We start from the raw sequence: 6,931 nt of genomic DNA, 5'->3' as shown, positions 1-6,931 counted from the left end.
TTGATATGGGTGTGCCTACTGAGAAATTTCTTTTTTTTCCCACTTCTTGTGCATTATTTTGGCACAGAGGCGCTGCAGCAAGTTTGTAAGTTACCTATCTCACTGCAGGGCGGATTTTTGCTTTTTTGAGCTTCACTTTCATCCCTCCGGGCTTTAATTTTTCCTTTTTTCCAATCTGTTAAATGCTTACAGGTCCTTGGACCATTATGCAGGTACATGTAGTATACAGGGGTGCCTTTCGGCAGTGTGGGGGGGATGTTTAGACTAACCCCCACCTAAACTAACTCTACACACTCCAAAGAAAGAGTCTGCCGGGTCTAGAGTGTCAGACCTTAGCAGCTCATGAAATAAGGGGAGTCGTCACTCCCTCACATATCCGCTGGGTCTCGAGGTTCAGCTGACCCCCCCCCCCCTTTGCATTCAGAGCTCCCTCGTGGGAGAGCCCTGGTGCAGCTGGGATCAGCTCAAGTCTCAGACCTATGCAGCGGCATTCATTCTTCACTCATTACTGTGACAGGGCGCCTGCCCTGCACTGGGCCTTTAAGCCCAAGGCTCAGGCCCCGAGCCTGAGGGAAGCTGGAAGACCAGCTGAGATGGTTAGGCTAATGAGCCCAGCTGCCAGCTATAAAAGGAGAGGCCCAGTTGCTGGAGAGGGAGGGCAGGGCTGACTGCAGAGGCAGCTTGAGCTCCTGGGAGGGATACAGCTGCAGGAGAGGGACTGGAGAGGGAAGCTCTCCCTCAGCAGTTGCCGGGGACTCCAGGAGAGGCCTGGAGGAAAGCAGAGGCGAGTTGGTGTCACCTGGAGACTACCTGCCGAGGGTACACCGGCCTGGAGATCGCAGCCAGCTGGGCAAGGCCAGGTAGGAAGTGGCCCAGGGCAGGAGCGGGAGGTGCCCCTCTTTGCCCGAGAGACTTGGTGGGTTTTGGCTAGCTAGCCCCACCAAGGGAGTGACCCTATACCTGGTTGCTCGCAGGGCCCTGGGCCGGGACCCGGTGGAGTAGGGTGGGCCCAGGTCCCCCTACCGGGGGTGCCCAGCTACGACGAGAATCTGTTTGTAGACTCGGCCTGTTTAAAGGGCCAGTATAAACTGCTGTGAAGCCGATGATGAGCAACCCATACAGACTGTAACTTGCCCTGAGATGGGCCATGTGAAGACAGTCAGGGGGCACTGAGGCTACTGGGGGGGCGTGTGCCCCATGACAATTACATTCATACTCATTTTCCACACACATTTTTTTCTTCTTTTCACATTTTTCCTATAGTTTCCACATTTAGATACATCTTTCTTTATAGTCCAATTCCCATGGGTTTTTTTTATTAAGTGGCGCTGCCCTAAGACACCCGGAACTTAATATCTGACTTCATTAGAATCCTATACCAGGGAAAACCAGAGCACTGGAATTCCTGTAGACTGACCTACCCCCATATTCTGCGTGTGCTTTAAAAGATCCTGTAAGACACCGAACCAAAAGTCCGCCTGCTTACACTCTTCTCTTCTGCGAGTCACCGAATCAGAATCCGCCTGCTTGCACTGATACCCCCCCTTTTTTGTTGAGACGCTGGACCAAAATCCACCCACTCACAGGGATTTCCGGCACCCATCCCAGCCCGACAGAACACCACGTCCTGGCGCCTGGAGACAGCCTGACGGAATGGGGAAATCCTATGGCCTGGGGTTAACCTCAGAGGTCAGTACTACGTCCACAAGTAACAGAAAGAGACGACAAAGCTTTCCCACAGTTCCGTGTGCCGAGAGAATGTAATGGCACCACACCAGCTTTTAGCGTCCGAACACAGAGGGTCCAGTGCATGGCTGCCTCACTAGAGACACCGGTGTGCCCTTTTGGAACTGTGACACATAAGACAGGCTTAATAGACAAAGACAGACACAGACAGACAAAAAGTTAGCCGCTCCACAAAATTGAATTCCATAGCTTCCCTTACCCCAATGGCCGGCCGTCACTCCAAATCCTAAGCCCTCACCAGGAGATTTCGTAACAGGTATCCCCTTACCTTCTATTGAGCGCTCTGAGAGGTTTGGAAGTGGAGTGCCGGTCCGTCCATACGGGCAAGTGGCGCGTTAGGAATCTCGGTGGAACCTCCAAATTGTCGAAGCAAAAGCCTCACTCAGTTTACGTGGCTAAACAGACAGTTTTATTGGCCAATAAAAGCAAAGTGAGCCAAACGTGGTCCCAGCAGAGCCAGGCCCAGTGAGGCTGGCTAATACAATCAATTCTAGTATTTTATATCCTTAACCAAACAAGTCTGACATCAGGGCAAGAAATCAAAGCGAACTTCAAAGAGGAATTATTATCAGCAAAGAAAGAAACAGGTTTAGAGGGAGTTTGAGCTTCAGCTCAAAATAGTTCATTAACACATTCCAACAGCGCATCCTTCTGGCCTCCCCCCACCTCGGTGAAGGCCAGTTCACTCCCCCTAGTATACGTGCAGACACAAGAAACTGAAATGGCTTTTGTTATACAGAATGGCTTCTAGCTAAATAGGAAATGGTTTCTACATGCCTTTCCAGCAGGATTGAGAACCATTAATAACTACTCCCTGGCTGTGTCTAGACTGGCCAGTTTTTCCGGAAAATCAGCCGCTTTTCCAGAAAAACTTGCCAGCTGTCTACACTGGCCACTTGAATTTCTGCAAAAGCACTGACTTCCTAGTGTAAGAATCAGTGCTTCTTGCGGAAATACTATTCTGCTCCCGTTAGGCACAAGTCCCATTTGCGCAAAACTCCTCATGCACCCCAATGTGCCATTAGCCTTCTTGGCTACAAGGGCCCCCTGTTAACTCATATCCAGCTTCTCATTCACCGTAACCCTCAGGTCCTTTTCTGCCAAACTGCTAATTAGCCAGCTGGTCCCCAGCCTGTACCAATACTTGGGATTCTTCCATCCCAAGGGCAGGACTCTGCACTTGTCCTTGTTGAACTTCATGAGATTTCTTTTCACCCAATCCTGTAATCTGTTTTGGTCACTCTGGACTCTATCCCTGCCCTCCAGCGTATCTACCTCTCCCCCTAGCTTAGTGTCATCTGCACACTTGCTGAGGGTGCAATCCATCCCCTCATCCAGGTCATTAATAAAGGTGACAAACAAAATGAGTCCCAGAACCGACTCTTAGGGCACACCGTCTCATACCAACCACCAACCAGTCTTCAAGCTATTGATCACTACCATTGAACTCAGGGAACTGATAGAGGAAGTATCTGAGACAGGAGAGATTCCAGAAGTCTGGAAAAGGCAAATCTAGTGCCCATCTATAAAAAGTAAAACAAGAACAACCCAGGAAACTACAGACCAGTTAGTTTAACTTCTGTGCCGGGGAAAATAATCTAACAAGTAATTAAGGAAATCATCTGTAAACACTTGGAAGGTGGTAAAGTGATAGGGAACAGCCAACATGGATTTATAAATGTAACCCTTCTGCCAGGCTAAGTTAATAGCAGCAAGGGCCGGGCTCAGTACCTAGGGTCCCCTCCCAACAATGTAATGCAACACCGGCTCAAGCCCCCACCCAGTGACCTGGGAAATCTTACATACACCCCTGGGCGCCTCAAAGAGGCAATTCTTCCCCTCTCACAAGCACAGAGCCTCAGTAGAGCAGCAAATCTTTAATAACATGAGGTAACTGACATCAGCATTAAATTGGGAAAACACCATAACTAGTATTCGTAGACCAAACCATGAGCAAAGACCCACCCCAGCTCAGAATCACCTGAATTCCCCAAAAGTCCAACACTCCAAAAGTCTCTTGGTAGAGAGTCCAACACCCCAAAAGTCAGCTGGGTAGAATGGGGGAGGTAGGGTTTAAGAGGCACCTTATGTGGTCCGAGGCTGATGACCCCGCCTCTCCGTAGTGTTCCGCTGCAGCCTTGACTGTGAGCCACTCTGCCACACTCGTTAGGCTGAGCCTAGGTGTCTGGGTTAATACACATTTGGGTGAGTCAGTGGGAATCACACATCACAACTCAGGGGGACACGGGGTTACAGAGCAGACAGCACCCCCACTTCCTGAGTCAGCATATGCTGGTTTTGTGACCCAGTCTAGGACAATCAGGAAGAGTAATGGTGAAAGAAGGCAGCCTTGGCATACACTGCTGTGACCTGGATTTTTTCCGACAATTTTCCATCATGGATGACCTGGCAAGAGTATGCTTCATACAGTTTCTTGATGATGGTAATCAGTTTGCCTGGATCTCCGTAATGTTGCATGATGGTCCAGATGGACTGCCTGTCCACACTATCGAAGGCTTTCATAAAGGCTGTGTTTAGACTGGCCAGTTTTTCTGGAAAATCAGCTGCTTTTCTGGAAAACCTTGCCAGCTGCCTACACTGGCCACTTGAATTTCCGCAAAAGCACTGACGATCTCATGTAAGATTGTCAGTGTTCTTGCGGAAATACTATGCTGCTCCCGTTCGGGCAAAAGTCCTTTTGCGCAAAACTTTTGTGCAAAAGGGCCAGTGTAGACAGCTCAGATTTGTTTTCCGCAAAAAAGCCCCGATCGCGAAAATTACTCAATTCATCATTTTCCAATTTGATAAACAAATACTGAAAATTTCTAAATACTGAAAATTTCTAAAAACACTTATTACCTGTTTTGACCATAAAAAGCCATTTTATTCAAAAGGAAATACTTTGGTTAAAAAAAATCATCGAAAGCTGGCAAAGTGGTATAGCTCATTGAGCAGATGCCTGGCAACTTCTACTGAAAGGGTTGCATGGTGAAATAGGAAGGCAAGTATATCATAGTGGCCTCACCCGGCATGACCCCTTTGCCATGCTGTGGTATGACATGCACACCTACCTCAATTTCCCCCAGCAGTATCTTGAATAAATCCACTTCAGGGTGTTTTGCCTAAATAATATTCCTCGTTGGGGTCCACTAACCACCAAAATTAAATTTAATTGAAGTCCCAACAGAAGTTCCAAACTTAGTCCAGCTCCTTCTTCCAGCACCTATAGTCCATAAACCCCTTCCTAGAGTGCGTCTCCACCACCCTCTCTGCTGGGAGATTTTCTGTACCACACTCCAGTATCTTCTCCTCATGTGTCCTCTTCTTCTGCCGCTCAGCCAGGGCAGCCCCTTCCTCTATTCAGCTGCAATCCTCACTCCCCCTGGCCCTCTCACTGTCCCTGGGTCCAGTTTGAGAGGTCCCACGCTGGGTGTGTTTTAGGGTGGGTGGGTGCAGAGTCATTGGTATTTATCCCGTTTTAGTATTTTTCTTATGTAACGATCGTATACAAAATGTTGTCAGTAACTGGTGGGTGCCACGTGGCAGACATCTGAACAAGTGCACAACATCAATACTGGTGTTCAAGACAACAACTCTGTCTGCTCATGGATGGAAAATCTTAGAGGGAACACTGGTCGAGAGGTGACAGCCCGGTAAGCCAAACAACAGAGAAAACAGGGACCCAGCGACTCATTCTGGGGGCTTGAGGCCCAGGCCCCGCGGGGCAAACCCCGGCCCTGCCAGGGCAGGCAGGGCAAGGAGACCCCCGTACAGAGATCTGCTCTAGTGCCCGATGGGGCTGCGGCTGGAAGCGGCTCGGGGCCGTCAGCCCGTGGGCCCCACAGCGGCTCTGGGGTGGACGCAGCGCCGGGCGCCACTCCCAGGCATGGGCAGGCTGCTTGGCGGGAAACCTGAGGGGAGCGGAACTCTCAGCAAGGTGGGAAAATCCGGTTGGAACCGGTTCCCAACAGTCACTGAACGTCCCACAGAGGGAGGGCAAAGCCCAAGATGGAGCCCGGGGTCAAAGGGACCCGACTCCATTTTGTTTTACATCAAATCACTGGTTCAACATTAAGATCATTAACATGTGGTCATGGACATGCAACACAGTTATAGATATTCCACAATAACTACTAACAGGAGGGGAGCAGTGAGGGGTGTAGGGATGGGGGAGGGGAGACAGGGAAGGCTGAGAGTGGCCAGGTGTCTGGTTTTGGATTGGAACACCTGCTCCCCAAGCCATTGAAGCTGCCGTCACCACTGCTCCCCAAGCCATTGAATGTCCAGTTTACAGCACCACAGACTCCCTGCTAGCTGCAGTGCGGCCTGTAGGAAAGCAGTCGAGCTGGCATGGCTGGCTGCCAGTGTTAGGGGCTGCCGGGTGTGTGGGTCCCGTATACTCCCCCCCACCCCCCCACCGTCAGGCAGGTGCATCTCCCATTGACTGGCTCAGCACAGGGGAGGAACTACTCCCAGGAAGCAGAGCCCTGGGCACTGCTTGGGGGAGAAGAGGGGTTCTGGGGGTTCTAAGGGGGTGAGGAGAAGAGAGAGTTAAAAAGCGGGCTGGCGGGCCAGGGCTGTTTGCTGCACTCAAGCACTCCGGAAGCTTGTCCCCATCCCAGCCCCAGCTGGCTGTTAGCTCAGGCTGCAGAGGTTCATGCACCAAGCAGCAGAGGTCCCAGGTTCAGTTCCTCCTGTTGGTATTACAATTGCTCAATCAGTGCAGGCTGTCAGGCTGGCTGGCTGTGGAAGCTTCTCCAGGAGGGGAAGCACTGCCCGCACCACCCTCTCAGAGCCGGGGACAGAGACAGACAGAGGGGAAACCGATCCAAGGGAGACACTAGGCAAGAGGGCACAGAGATGGGCCCAGGAAGGAGCTTGTATCTCACACAGGGTATGATGCAGCCAGAGACACTGCCGGCAAACACATTTCGCTAAATAGGGGTGCTCGAGGGAGGGGAGTGCTGCCCCCCCGTGACATACCCTCCTTGTGTGTGCAATGTTTTGGGTTACCCACTGTGATACTTTGGGGTTCAACCTAGCCCCCAAAGGGGTAGTGCCACTGCCTGCCCTGAAACTGGGTTTAGTAAATGCTTCTGCGGCTCACAGCCCTGACACCAACAGCTGGCAGACAAGCGTTCAGGTCATTCCCTGTCTTCCATGGCCTGGTTATTTTTTTCAGGGT

Source organism: Pelodiscus sinensis, chromosome 2 (assembly GCF_052426305.1).
Source record: "Pelodiscus sinensis isolate ZL-2025 chromosome 2, ASM5242630v1, whole genome shotgun sequence".
Lineage (NCBI taxonomy): Eukaryota > Metazoa > Chordata > Testudines > Trionychidae > Pelodiscus > Pelodiscus sinensis.
Note: the sequence above shows the minus strand (reverse complement) of the source record.